At 44.2% G+C, this 14,928-nt stretch overlaps 1 protein-coding gene across 1 annotated transcript in view; it reads right to left on the bottom strand.

Annotated features, from left to right (window-relative positions):
- The window catches only part of LOC124271576 (protein unc-93 homolog A-like), a 45,799-nt gene extending 31,517 nt beyond the window's left edge, over nucleotides 1-14,282 (bottom strand). Inside the window, exon 1 of the mRNA XM_046706728.1 lies at nucleotides 14,128-14,282. The gene's annotated coding sequence lies outside the window, so the exon portion shown is untranslated. The remainder of the gene's footprint in view (nucleotides 1-14,127) is intronic.
- Nucleotides 14,283-14,928: the final 646 nt, after the last annotated feature.

The raw sequence follows: 14,928 nt of genomic DNA, 5'->3' as shown, positions 1-14,928 counted from the left end.
AGGTAGCCGTGACGCCGTGACGCCATAACCCTGCCAGATTGTATCCTACACAGTAGCTGTTAAGCCATAACCCTGCCAGATTGCATCCTATAGAGTAGGTAGCCGTGACGCCGAGACGCCATAACCCTGCCAGATTGCATCCTACACAGTAGCTGTAAAGACATAACCCTGCCACATTGCATCCTACACAGCAGCTGTAAAGACATAACCCTGCCAGATTGCATCCTACACAGTAGCTGTAAAGACATAACCCTGCCAGATTGCATCCTACACAGCAGCTGTAAAGACATAACCCTGCCAGATTGCATCCTACACAGTAGCTGTAAAGACAGAACCCTGCCAGATTTCATCCTACACAGCAGCCGTGAAGCCAAAACCCTGCCAGATTGCATCCTACACAGTAGCTGTAAAGACATCCTACAACTCTGCCAGATTGCATCCTACACAGTAGCTGTAAAGACATAACCCTGCCAGATTGCATCCTACACAGTAGCTGTAAAGACAGAACTCTGCCAGATTGCATCCTACACAGTAGCTGTAAAGACATAACCCTGCCAGATTGCATCCTACACAGCAGCTGTAAAGACATAACCCTGCCAGATTGCATCCTACACAGTAGCTGTAAAGACATAACCCTACCAGATTGCATCCTACACAGTAGCTGTAAAGACAGAACTCTGCCAGATTGCATCCTACACAGTAGCTGTAAAGACATAACCCTGCCAGATTGCATCCTACACAGTAGCTGTAAAGACATAACCCTGCCAGATTGCATCCTACACAGTAGCTGTAAAGCCATAACCCTACCAGATTGCATCCTACACAGTAGCTGTAAAGACTGAACTCTGCCAGATTGCATCCTACACAGTAGCTGTAAAGACATAACCCTGCCAGATTGCACCCTACACAGTAGCTGTAAAGCCATAACCCTTCCAGATTGCATCCTACACAATAGCCGTGAAGCCATAACCCTACCAGATTGCATCCTACACAGTAGCTGTAAAGACAGAACACTACCAGATTGCATCCTACACAGCAGCTGTAAAGCCATAACCCTGCCAGATTGCATCCTACACAGCAGCTGTAAAGACAGAACTCTGCCAGATTGCATCCTACACAGTAGCTGTAAAGCCATAACCCTGCCAGATTGCATCCTACACAATAGCCGTGAAGCCATAACCCTACCAGATTGCATCCTACACAGTAGCTGTAAAGACAGAACACTACCAGATTGCATCCTACACAGTAGCTGTAAAGACATAACCCTGCCAGATTGCATCCTACACAGTAGCTGTAAAGACAGAACCCTGCCAGATTGCATCCTACACAGTAGCTGTAAAGACAGAACTCTGCCAGATTGCATCCTACACAGTGGCTGTAAAGACATAACCCTGCCAGATTTCATCCTACACAGTAGTTAAGTAGTCACTACCCTGGCTGATTAAATGGCCGTGGCTGTGAAGACATTACTACAGCGGACTTCACCCAACATAGCTGTTGAGAAGTCGCTACTCTGCTTGATTGCCGTCTAGAACCGACATTAAGAATCAGCTACATATGGACAAATAACACCTCACTGTATAAGCCTTTTCTAATCCTCTAAAATATGTGTACTGACCCTTTATATTTTCTCCTGTGGGTGAATATGTCAATCGTAATTTTGTTTTGTTTTTTCATGTATATTTGAATAACCATCGGCAACATGGTGATTATCCACGACTCACTGTTATTTACAGAGTAAGAATAAGAGTCATCTTTAAACTTTTCTTTCTCCAACATCGAATCCCCAACATGCTGAACATTTCTTATTTTGTCAATCAGCACATAATTCAATCCAAACTTTTCTGTTGCAAATCATGACATGTCCCCGTAAGTATTTATATGTGCTGCACATACACATGCGCTTGCTGCTCTAGTATTTAATGTGTATATGTAATATAACAGTGTTTACTTTCACTGATAAGCTGGATTACCGCGCAGTATTTATTATGTTTTTTGTGAGCAGTGGTTGGTAAGATTCGGCGTGTAGGAGACTTGTGTTTTATTAAGTGGATATCACGTGACCACTTGGAGATATCGGCAGAGTAAACATACCTTCCATACGTCGCGTTACTTCTATCAATATCTGCTCTTTAGATTCCACTTTCTCATTAAATCGTTTGCAGTGATTTATGTTATGCTCATAAAGACATTTAAGTTCCAGTGATGTACTTAGGTTGTGTTTTCATTGCTTACAGAAAGCGACACCTGAAAACACAGGCAAAACTGAACCTTCTTTCAACAACAGTCTGTTTCTTGTTAGAAGTGGGGGTGGCAATATTAGCGTGACTGTCAGGAGAAGAAGGCTGAAAATAATGTCAGCATAATTAACTTTTCATTGTACATATCACTGGGTGAGCGAAATGAATACAACTTCTGGCTACGATGTCCTTGATGTATTCAAGATCATATTCACATATTAGAATAAAGATCATTTGATTCGAGTTAAAATGGAGAGAATCCTACCATTTTGTATGACCCAGGTGGTTAGTGTTCTCTCACATGCGAGGCGATATGTTTTCCGTAGAGCATTATTGCAGACGCTTTGAACAGATCCTTTTACAACAATTCTGACGACAAAGTTCTTTGATCAGGGTTAAACGTGCAGAGTTTGAAAAATATTAAAATGTTTCAAGGTATATCTGCAGAACATTTTCAAATTCCACATTTTGACTTGCATGATATTTTCCGTGTTGGTTTGCTTTAGGTTTTGTTGGGGTTTTTTCATTTATTTTTCTTTTTATGTTTATTGATTCAGGTAAATAACTGACGTTTAACAAAGATATGTTTACAACACCAAGTATCATCACTGGTTGTTGGCAAAAAGTCTTCGGTCAAAAAGTACCAGTAAAGAAGTCCTCGGTTAAAAAGTCCTTTTGTAGTAAAACTGATTAAGTTGTATTTATTTGACAAGACTGCTTAAAAAAAACAGGAAGAAATCACAATGTAATGACAGATTAAATTTTTAAATTGTTGTTTGATCTTTTCAACGACATCTAAAAACAGTTGTAAGTGTTTCAGTGTGTAAACATCTCACCCAGAGCTAGTTACCAGTAAATACATATTATAATAAATATATAAATATATGCATCGTTGTATCCTACAATATTAGTACCAAGTAGGACTGTAGTTGCCCAGGGCGCCATTGGAAATGTCCATGTGAGGAAAACAAAAACTGTCTTCCTCAAGATGCACAAAAGTCTGCCCAAACTGTGCAGTGACATAGCCGCTGGAAGGAAGTCCATCCCCGAGTTTATGTAGTTGCAGTGAGCAGCCGACTTCATAAATCTCAGTATCAGTAGGCCTCAATCAAAAATAAAAAAGCAGTGTTTTTCTGTACATTTCTTGTCACAAAATGAAAAGGGGGCTTTTTTCCGGGGACTTTTTGATAGTAATTAATGACAACATGTTCATGGTACAGTCGAAATCGTCAAATTCAATCGATTTTCTATGGATACTTCTTATGAGAAGCAAGAGAGCTTCTCAATATTTGCACGGACCATCGCCTGGCAAGATTACCAATGTGAATCTTAGGTGCTACTTTTCGTAGAGAAAGGGAATGGAAAGCCGCGCCAAATCTGTATGCCTGTCTGTGTCACACTACTGTCTGTCTGTGTGATACTATTTTCTGTCTGTGTGATACTACTGCCTGTCTGTGTGATACTGCTGACCACACTGCCTGTCTGTGTGATACTACTGACCCGGCTGCCTGTCTGTGTGATACTACTGCCTGTCTGTGTGATACTGCTGACCACACTGCCTGTCTGTGTGATACTACTGACCCGGCTGCCTGTCTGTGTGATACTACTGCCTGTCTGTGTGATAATGCTGACCACACTGCCTGTCTGTGTGATACTACTGACCCGGCTGCCTGTCTGTGTGATACTACTGCCTGTCTGTGTGATACTACTGACCCGGCTGCCTGTCTGTGTGATACTACTGCCTGTCTGTGTGATACTACTGACCCGGCTGCCTGTCTGTGTGATACTACTGCCTGTCTGTGTGATACTACTGACCCGGCTGCCTCTCTGTGTGATACTACTGCCTGTCTGTGTGATACTACTGACCCGGCTGCCTGTCTGTGTGATGTTACTGCCTGTCTGTGTGATACTACTGACCCGGCTGCCTCTCTGTGTGATACTACTGCCTGTCTGTGTGATACTACTGCCTGTCTGTGTGATACTACTGACCCGGCTGCCTGTTTGTGTGATACTACTGCCTGTCTGTGTGATACTACTGACCCGGCTGCCTGTCTGTGTGATAATACTGCCTGTCTGTGTGATACTACTGAACCGGCTGCCTGTCTGTGTGATACTACTGATCCGGCTGCCTGTCTGTGTGATACTACTGCCTGTCTGTGTGATACTACTGCCTGTCTGTGTGATACTACTGCCTGTCTGTGTGATACTACTGACCCGGCTGCCTGTCTGTGTGATACTACTACCTGTCTGTGTGATACTACTGCCTGTCTGTGTGATACTACTGCCTGTCTGTGTGATACTACTGACCCAGCTGCCTGTCTGTATGATACTACTACCTGTCTGTGTGATACTACTGCCTGTCTGTGTGATACTACTGCCTGTGCTGTGTGATGCTACTCACCCCGTTTCTTGTCTGACTGATACTACTGCCTGTCTGTGTGATACAACTGCCTGTCTGTGTGATATCACTGCCTGTCTGGTTGATACTTCTGCCTGTCTTTGTGATACTACTGCCTGTCAGTGTGATACTACTGCCTGTGCTGTGCGATAGTACTGCCTGTCTTTGTGATACTACTGCCTGTCTGATACTACTGCCTGTCTTTGTGATACTACTGCCTGTCTGTGTGATACTTCTGCTTGTCTGTGTGATACTACTGCATGTCTTTCTGATACTACTGACCACACTGCCTGTCTGTGTGATACTACTGCCTGTCTGTGTGATACCACTGACCCGGCTGCCTGTCTGTGTGATACTACAGACCACACTGCCTGTCTGTGTGATACTACTGCCTGTCTGTGTGATACTACTGACCCGGCTGCCTGTCTGTGTGATACTACTGCCTGTCTGTGTGATACTACTGACCCGGCTGCCTGTCTGTGTGATACTACTGCCTGTCTGTGTGATACTACAACCTGTCTTTGTGATACTACTGACCACACTGCCTGTCTGTGTGATACTACTGCCTGTCTGTGTGATACTACTGACCACACTGCCTGTCTGTGTGATACTACTGACCACACTGCCTGTCTGTGTGATACTACTGCCTGTGCTGTGTGATGCTACTGACCCCGTTTCTGGTCTGTCTGATACTACTTCCTGTCCTGTGTGATACTCCTGCCTGTCTTTGTGATACTACTGCCTGTCTGTGTGATACTACTGCCTGTCTGGTTGATAATTCTGCCTGTCTTTGTGATACTACTGCCTGTCAGTGTGATACCCCTGCCTGTCAGTGTGATACTACTGCCTGTGCTGTGTGATACTTCTGCCTGTCTTTGTGATACTTCTGCCTGTCTGGTTGATACTTCTGCCTGTCTTTGTGATACTACTGCCTGTCAGTGTGATACTACTGCCTGTGCTGTGTGATACTACTGCCCGGCTGTCTGTGTGATACTACTGCCTGTCTTTGTGATACTACTGCCTGTCTGTGTGATACTACTGCCTGTCTGCCTGTCTGTGTGATACTACTGCCTGTGTGTGTGATACTACTGCCTGTCTTTGTGATACTACTGCCTGTCTGTGTGATACTACTGCCTGTCTGTGTGATCCTACTAACCCCGCTGCCTGTCTGTGTGATACTACTTCCTGTGCTGTGTGATACTACTGCCTGTCTGTGTGATACTACTGCCTGTGCTGTGTGATACTACTGCCTGTGCTGTGTGATACTACTGACTGTCTTTGTGATCCTACTGCCTGTCTGTGTGATACTACTGCCTGTGCTGTGTGATACTACTGCCTGTGCTGTCAGATACTACTGCCTGTCTTTGTTATACAACTGCCTATCTGTGTGATACTACTTCCTGTTCTGTGTGATACTACTTCCTGTGCTGTGATATTACTACCTGTGCTGTGTGATACTACTGACCCCGCTGCCTGTCTGTGCGATACTACTGCCTGTCTTTGTGATACTACTGCCTGTCTGTGTGATACTACTGCCTGTTTGTGTGATACTACTGCCTGTCTGTGTGATACAACTGCCTGTATTTGTGATACTACTGCCCGTCTGTGTGATACTACTGCCTGTGCTGTGATATTACTGCCTGTGCTGTGTGATGCTACTAACCCTGCTGCCTGTCTGTGCGATACTACTTCCTGTGCTGTGTGATACTATTGCTGTGCTGTGTGATACTACTGCCTGTCTTTGTGATACAACTGCCTGTCTTTGTTATACTACTGCCTATCTGTGTGATACTACTGCCTGTTTGTGTGCTACTACTGCCTGTCTTTGTGATACTACTTCCTGTCTGTGTGATACTACTGCCTGTCTGTGTCATGCTACTGACCCCGCTGCCTGTCTGTGTGATACTACATCCTGTGCTGTGTGATACTACTGCCTGTGTTGTGTGATACTACTGCCTGTGTTATGCTGTCTGTGTACTACTACCTGTCTGTGTGATACTGCCTGTCTGTGTGTGATACTACTGCCTGTGCTGTGTGATACTGATCCTGTCTGTGTGATACTACTGCCTGTCTGTGTGTGATGCTACTGACCCCGTGCTGTGGATACTGTCTGTGTGTATACTACTGCCTGTCTGTGTGATACTACTGCCTGTCTGTGTGATACTGCTGCCTGTGCTGTCAGATACTACTGCCTGTCTTTGTGATACTACTGCCTGTCTGTGTGATACTACTGCCTGTCTGTGTGATACTACTGCCTGTCTGTGTGATACTACTGCCTGTCTGTGTGATACTACTGCCTGTCTTTGTGATACTACTGCCTGTCTGTGTGATACTACTGCCTGTCTGTGTGATACTACTGCCTGTCTGTCTGATGCTACTGACCCGGCTTCCTGTCTGTGTGATACTACTGCCTGTCTGTGTGATGACTGCCTGTCTGTGTCTGATGCTACTGACCCCGCTACTGCCTGTCTGTGTGATACTACTGCCTGTCTGTGTGTGTGATACTACTGCCTGTCTGTGTGATACTGTCTGTGTGTACTACTGCCTTGTCTGTGTGATACTACTGCCTGTCTGTGTGACCTACTGCCTGTCTGTGTGATACTACTGCCTGTCTGTGTGTGTGCCTGTGTGTGATGCCTACTGCCTGTCTGTGTGATACTACTGCCTGTCTGTGTGATACTACTGCCTGTCTGTGTGATACTACTGCCTGTCTGTGTGATACTACTGCCTGTGCCTGTGTGTGATACTGTCTGCCTGTCTTTGTTGTGTGATACTACTGCCTGTCTGTGTGATACTACTGCCTGTCTGTGTGATACTACTGCCTGTCTGTGTGATACTACTGCCTGTCTGTGTGATACTACTACCTGTCTGTGTGATACTACTGCCTGTCTGTGTGATACTGTCTGCCTGTCTGTCTGTGTACTGACCTACTGCCTGTCTGTGTCTACTGCCTGTCTGTGTGATACTACTGCCTGTCTGTGTGATACTACTGCCTGTCTGTGTGATACTACTGCCTGTCTGTGTGATACTACTGCCTGTCTGTGTGATACTACTGCCTGTGCTGTGTGATACTACTGCCTGTGCTGTGTGATACTACTGCCTGTCTGTGTGATACTACTGCCTGTCTGTGTGATACTACTGCCTGTCTGTGTGATACTACTGCCTGTCTGTGTGATACTACTGACTGCCTGTCTGTGTGATACTACTGCCTGTCTCATGTGTGATACCTGCCTGTCTGTGTGATACTACTGCTGCCTGTCTTTGTGATACTACTGCCTGTCTGTGTGATACTACTGCCTGTCTGTGTGATACTACTGCCTGTCTGTGTGATACTACTGCCTGTCTGTGTGATACTACTGCCTGTGTCTACTGCCTGTCTGTGTGATACTACTGCCTGTCTGTGTGATACTACTGCCTGTCTGTGTGATACTACTGCCTGTCTTTGATACTACTGACCCGTGCTGCCTGTCTGTGTGATACTACTGCCTGTCTGTGTGTGATGCTACTGCCTGTGCTGTGTGATACTACTGCCTGTGCTGTGTGTGATACTACTGCCTGTCTGTGTGATACTACTGCCTATCTGTGTGTCACTGATACTACTGTCCTGTCTGTCTGATGTGATACTACTGCCCTGTCTGTGTGATACTACTGCCTGTCTGTGTGATACTACTGCCTGTGCTGTGTGATACTACTGCCTGTGCTGTGTGATACTACTGCCTGTCTGTCTGTGTGATACTACTGCCTGTGCTGTCTGTGATACTACTGCCTGTCTGTGTGATACTACTGCCTGTCTGTGTGATACTACTGCCTGTCTGTGTGATACTACTGCCTGTCTGTCTGTCTGTGTGATACTACTGCCTGTCTGTGTGATACTACTGCCTGTCTGTGTGATACTACTGCCTGTCTGTGTGATACTACTGCCTGTCTGTGTGTACTACTACTGCCTGTCTGTGTGATACTACTGCCTGTCTGTGTGATACTACTGCCTGTCTGTGTGATACTACTGCCTGTGCTGTGTGATACAACTGCCTGTCTTTGTAATACTACTGCCTGTCTTTGTAATACTACTGCCTGTCTGTGTGATACTACTGCCTGTCTGTGTGATGCTACTGACCCCGCTGCCTGTCTGTGTGATACTACTTCCTGTGCTGTGTGATACTACTGCCTGTGCTGTGTGATACTACTGCCTGTGCTGTCAGATACTACTGCCTGTCTTTGTTATACTACTGCCTATCTGTGTGATACTACTGCCTGTCTGTGTGATACTACTGCCTGTGCTGTGTGATACTACTGCCTGTCTTTGTAATACTACTGCCTGTCTTTGTGATACTACTGCCTGTCTGTGTGATACTACTGCCTGTCTGTGTGATGCTACTGACCCCGCTTCCTGTCTGTGTGATACTACTTCCTGTTCTGTGTGATACTACTTCCTGTGCTGTGATACTACTGCCTGTACTGTGTGATACTACTGATCCCGCTGCCTGTCTGTGCGATACTACTGCCTGCCTGTGTGATACTACTGCCTGTCTGTGTGATACTACTGCCTGTGCTGTGTGATGCTACTGACCACACTGCCTGTCTGTGTGATACTACTGCCTGTCTGTGTGATACTACTGACCCGGCTGCCAGTCTGTGTGATACTACTGCCTGTCTGTGTGATACTACAACCTGTCTTTGTGATACTACTGACCACACTGCCTGTCTGTGTGATACTACTGCCTGTCTGTGTGATGTTACTGCCTGTCTTTGTGATACTACTGCCTGTCTGTGTGAAACAACTGCCTGTCTGTGTGATGTTACTGCCTGTCTGTGTGATACTACTGCCTGTCTTTGTGATACTACTGCCTGTCTGTGTGATACTACTGCCTGTCTGTGTGATACAACTGCCTGTCTGTGTGATGCTACTTCCTGTGCTGTGTGATACTACTGCCTGTGATGTGTGATACTACTGCCTGTGCTGTGTGATACTACTGCCTGTCTTTGTGATCCTACTTCCTGTGCTGTGTGATACTACTGCCTGTGATGTGTGATACTACTGCCTGTGCTGTGTGATACTACTGCCTGTCTGTGTGATACAACTGCCTGTCTGTGCGATACTACTTCCTGTGCTGTGTGATACTACTGCCTGTGATGTGTGATACTACTGCCTGTGCTGTGTGATACTACTGACTGTCTTTGTGATCCTACTGCCTGTCTGTGTGATACTACTGCCTGTCTGTGTGATGTTACTGACCCCTCTGCCTGTCTGTCTGATACTACTTCCTGTGCTGTGTGATACTACTGCCTGTGCTGTGTGATACTACTGCCTGTGCTGTCAGATACTACTGCCTGTCTTTGTTATACTACTGCCTGTCTATGTGATACTACTTTCTGTTCTGTGTGATACTACTTCCTGTGCTGTGATACTACTGCCTGTGCTGTGTGATACTACTGACCCCGCTGCCTGTCTGTGCGATACTACTGCCTGTCTTTGTGATACTACTGCCTGCCTGTGTGATACTACTGCCTGTGCTGTGTGATGCTACTGCTTGTCTGTGTGATACCTTTCTGTGTGATACTACTGCCTGTCTGTGTGATACTTCTGCCCGTCTGTGTGATACTTCTGCCCGTCTGTGTGATACTTCTGACTTCTGCCTGGATTTCTGATAGATGATGGGGATGGGATGTAGAGTCACGATCGAAGTAAGCTGACCTTCACATGTCAGCTTGTCCGTTAATCTGTGAGACCGTACCATGTCACGGCCCGAAACGTTTGTAATGGTCATGCAAAGAAGAATATTGAAGTTTTATTTCAACAGATCCACTCGACAAACATGTTCTGTGTCGGTTTGTGCTTGTACCTCCATGTGCCTGATATACTCCACTCCACTCCAGCACATAACCGGTTATACTCGATCTGTATGGGCTAATTCAGATTCATGCTGAACGATGTATCTATGCTATAGAAATCTTGTCAACAAAATCTAAGTCATGGGTAAATAACGAATGAATTATACGTGAGTACAACAAAGACACTTCAATCTTGTCGGCTTGGTCTGAACCTCTTACTTCAACTGAGTTAGCGTTGTGGCTGAAAGTGTGGATGTGGTCGTCTCATCTGTATAGGATTACCTATGTACATTGAGAGATCCCCAACTGTAAACATAGGTACTAGATTCCTATCGTTCATGAATATATTAGCTTCGACGTATTTCCCTCATGTTTCACTTTGATGTCCAGCCATCGTATCGGCGGACCTGGTATACGCCTGTTGGTCATCTAATGGTGAGTGAGTGAATTGAGAATACATTATTTGCCTCGAACAGGAAACGTTCTTTAATATAATTATCAGGCTCGTGACAGTGGAATACTGATAACTGCTTAAGTAGTTTGGTGTATTACCTTCTGTCATATGTGATGTTTTTATGTTTGAATTCAGCATTTACAGCTGTGTGACCACTTCGCTCCAGAGTAAAGACCTTACATGGCAAAGCCTTGATACCGTTATTTGTAGCTGAATAACTACGGATCTCAGCATACAGCCTGAATCACACTTACTTCTTTATTCCCATTCTGTGACTATTTCCGTTAGATTTCACCAGCTAAACACACTGTAACTTACTTTATAGGCTATGTACATGTATCTGACATCAAGGATTTAATTTCCAGTGTTCCATGTGCTCTTTGTTATGTTTGGGGGCAGATATCACTACGGACTCAAGAGTGTGGACATAGTTGTGGGGTGTGGAATTACCCACGACTGTTTTAACACAGACAACATTAACAACTTTCCTTAAGAAAGCTGTTGGAGAATGTGTGTGCTTCTGCACTGAGTAGGGTTCGGTGTTGACTTGGTGCTGATGGCTTACATAACGCAATGATAGCAATCTATAATTACATTTTTGGATGAAAAACACAACTCAAACAGTTCATTGATGCGTGTTGTACAATTATTCGTCTTTCGAGGATTATCAACAGGGTGTGGTTAGGTCAGTACGCTCAGAGACCACGCTGGTACCGTCACTATGACAGACAATGCAATGCATGAAAAATATAGGACTCTTTCTCCTGAGATAGATTCTGGCATACACAGCTCTAGAAAGTGTGTACTCATTGGGATACAGCACATTTGCTTGGGATGTAAATATATATAAATAAATATTTTGAAAAATTCAAATATTAACAAGATACCTACTTCGCGAGGTCGGTTAGTAACTGAAATTAATTTGGGAGATGATAGAAGGCGTAAGGCCATTAGTGCAAATACCAGTTTTGATTTCCATTCGCTCTCAAAGGGTATCATTTCGGTACAATATAGCCTACCTTTATGAATAGCAACTTCTTTTAATTTCGTGAGTGCGACGTTTCGATACGGATTCTTGTACCGTTGACAAGCAGGAATGCACTCACGAAACAGAAGACGTTGTTATCCATAAAGTTGTGTCTATAGTTTACTTTCCAACTTCTTACCTGCCACCCAAACAAGTTATCATTTCGGGTAGATCAAGGCGCGACAAATGAAAGACGTTGGGGTCAAAGTAATGTGATTATTGGCAACATATGGTTTCATTGCTCTTGCTAATACAAGCCCCTTAGGATCGCGAGGTACATGCGACAAATAAATACCGATAGGGTGCTTATATTATCTTGTGATGGAGTGTCATCATTCATCGATCAACTGGATTCTTAATCGAGTATTTTCCCACCGTTATGTTTATTTGCCTGATCATAGTCGACGGCGTTCAGACATAACTCGGTCACTTTGAGAATGATGATCAGTATGATGTCAGTTTTCAAATGCGCCGGGTCTTTAAATCTCACTTTGAGTGTGAAATATAACTTGTAATCAATCAGCACATAAAATCCAGATATCATCACCTCTCATTCACTCAACACATTCATATACATGTGGTTTCTTGTACTGCCGCCTGGTGACACTCCTGGTGACACTCATTGCATCTCACTCACAGACCCATAAGGGCATCATGTTTTTATGTGTTTCACGTAGCCACCAAATTCTGAACATTGGTCGGTCGGTCGGAAAACAAAACAAAACGTAATGAAGACAAAATTATCTGAATAATTATGTCTTTGATTCTCATTTATTGTAATTCTTATTACAATTACCGCCGTGATATTGCTGGAATATTGCTAAAAGCGGCGTAAAACTAAACTCAGTCAGCTTATTACAATTCCTCGCGTTCTTTGGACTTGTGGCAGCGACTGATTAGAAGATAAACGTTTTATATGACGAGGCATTACGTTTTAGGTTCGAGTCGGCGGTGTTTTGGGGAGTCGGCAATAAAATTAGAAGGGTCGGACGGGCGATGAGAAACACAGAAAATAAAATTGCTGCCCTAACACTATTCACTACACAACTCCTGTTCCCTCCTCACGCCGAAGATCCGGGTTCAAATTCACCACATGGGTCTTATGTGTGAAGCCCATTTCTGGTGTCCCCCGCAGTGATATTGCTGGAATTTTTCTAAAAGCGGCGTTAAACCATACTCACTCACTATTTTTAATTACTATCGGCAATCATCAGTACGATAGCCGAACCTACTAATGTGACGTTTAGTAGTTACTATACTGAGACATGTATGTACCTGAGGTAGCTTCCTGGTTCGCGATAACAAGTGCCACTGTAACTATGTGTAATCTGGGTGTCAGATAAAACTGGAGGTAATAACTGCGTCATACTAGGGACAGATAGCGGAATTGTTAGGAGAGACCACATACATCATGTAGCCTACTTGCACCCATTACACTTTGTACCAAAAACCATGGGTCACATAACGAAGATCGGCGAAATGCATCTACGAAAATGTCTATGACGAGACAATCAGACATATGGGCTTCTCACCTTGTTCACCAACCGCCCTTAGAGTAAACATGACTTGCCCGTATGAAGAAGCAGAGTTTACCAACGCAATGACAACTGTTTTAAGACCCTTCCATTACCACACTCCAAAACACACACACACACACACACACACACACACACACACACACACACACACACACACACACACACACACACACACAGAGAGAGACAGACACACAGACAGACAGACACAGAGAGAGACACACACAGAGACAGAGAGAGAGAGACACACACAGACAGACAGACAGACAGACAGACAGACAGACACATACACACACACACATTCACAGACAGACAGACAGACAAACAAACAATAACCATGCAGAAACGCTCACTCATATCTTTATAAGGATGAGCCACATCACATCATGTTTTAACAATAAATATGTCAGATCCTGACAAAGTGTACCCCAAGGACATTTGCACACAGGTGCCCCCTACATCGTAAGCCACTTTCATTTGAAGCTAAGTCATCCGTTGAAATATTCACGATAAGAAGTATTTACATATATAATAATATCTTGTCCTCGACTTACCGTAATTCTGAAAGTCAACAAGTGTGCAGGTGTTTCTGTATTTTCAATAACACAAACCACAAAGACTATATGAAGGTGCGTATGTCCTACCTTGGCCAGCTACTGCAGGACGCCTTTACCACTTGGATATCTTCTCAACCAGTCCCGTCTGTCGCCGGGTCAGCTATGTATCGTTCTCTCGTCGGTGTGTTTACGTTCGTCGTAGACCCACGTGACACGTTTGTATAGTCTCATTGTGACGTCACCTAGCCTGCAAACATGTTTGCGTTACGGCTGTTAGGTTGCATGATATGTTGTTCTCCTGGCCTGATGAAGTTATGATGGAGACACCCGGCTGCCGCATGTATCAACAGTTTCATGGATGAACTTTGAGTCCTTATGATTCGTTTTTGGTGTAAACTAATTAAATACCTTTCCAACGAACTCAATCCAAACATTCATTTATCATTCTATTTTGGGGTATCACGAAGTATCGAATATAGATCACATCGTTATGAAATTCCGACTCATGTTGGAAACAATCAAATCTAAATCCATTTTATAATAGCTCAAGTTAAAACTATATACAGTTGGCAGGTACGGATGATTGAATATTTTATATTTGATTTGCCAGTGTGATGCAGAAGAATATCTAGTACTTGGTGAAAGCACTTCATAGCCACGAAAAAAAATATGCTGTACGAAATATCTCACACGAAAGATAGACAAACCTAACTTCTTTGTCATTTCAATTTGACATTCCAACGTTACCTCAACACTGAGAGAGACCAGAAGCTTAATGAGTATGAAATGCGGCCAGTTATCTATGCACTAAGACGCCCTTTCGGTTTATTTTACTTGAAACATACAATCGACTGGACGATTAAGCGCAGCGTTGAGATAATACAATGA

Source organism: Haliotis rubra, unplaced genomic scaffold, assembly GCF_003918875.1.
Source record: "Haliotis rubra isolate DU_JTF1 unplaced genomic scaffold, ASM391887v1 Scf1611, whole genome shotgun sequence".
NCBI classification, from domain to species: domain Eukaryota; kingdom Metazoa; phylum Mollusca; class Gastropoda; order Lepetellida; family Haliotidae; genus Haliotis; species Haliotis rubra.
This window is presented reverse-complemented; position numbering and strand designations above follow the sequence as displayed.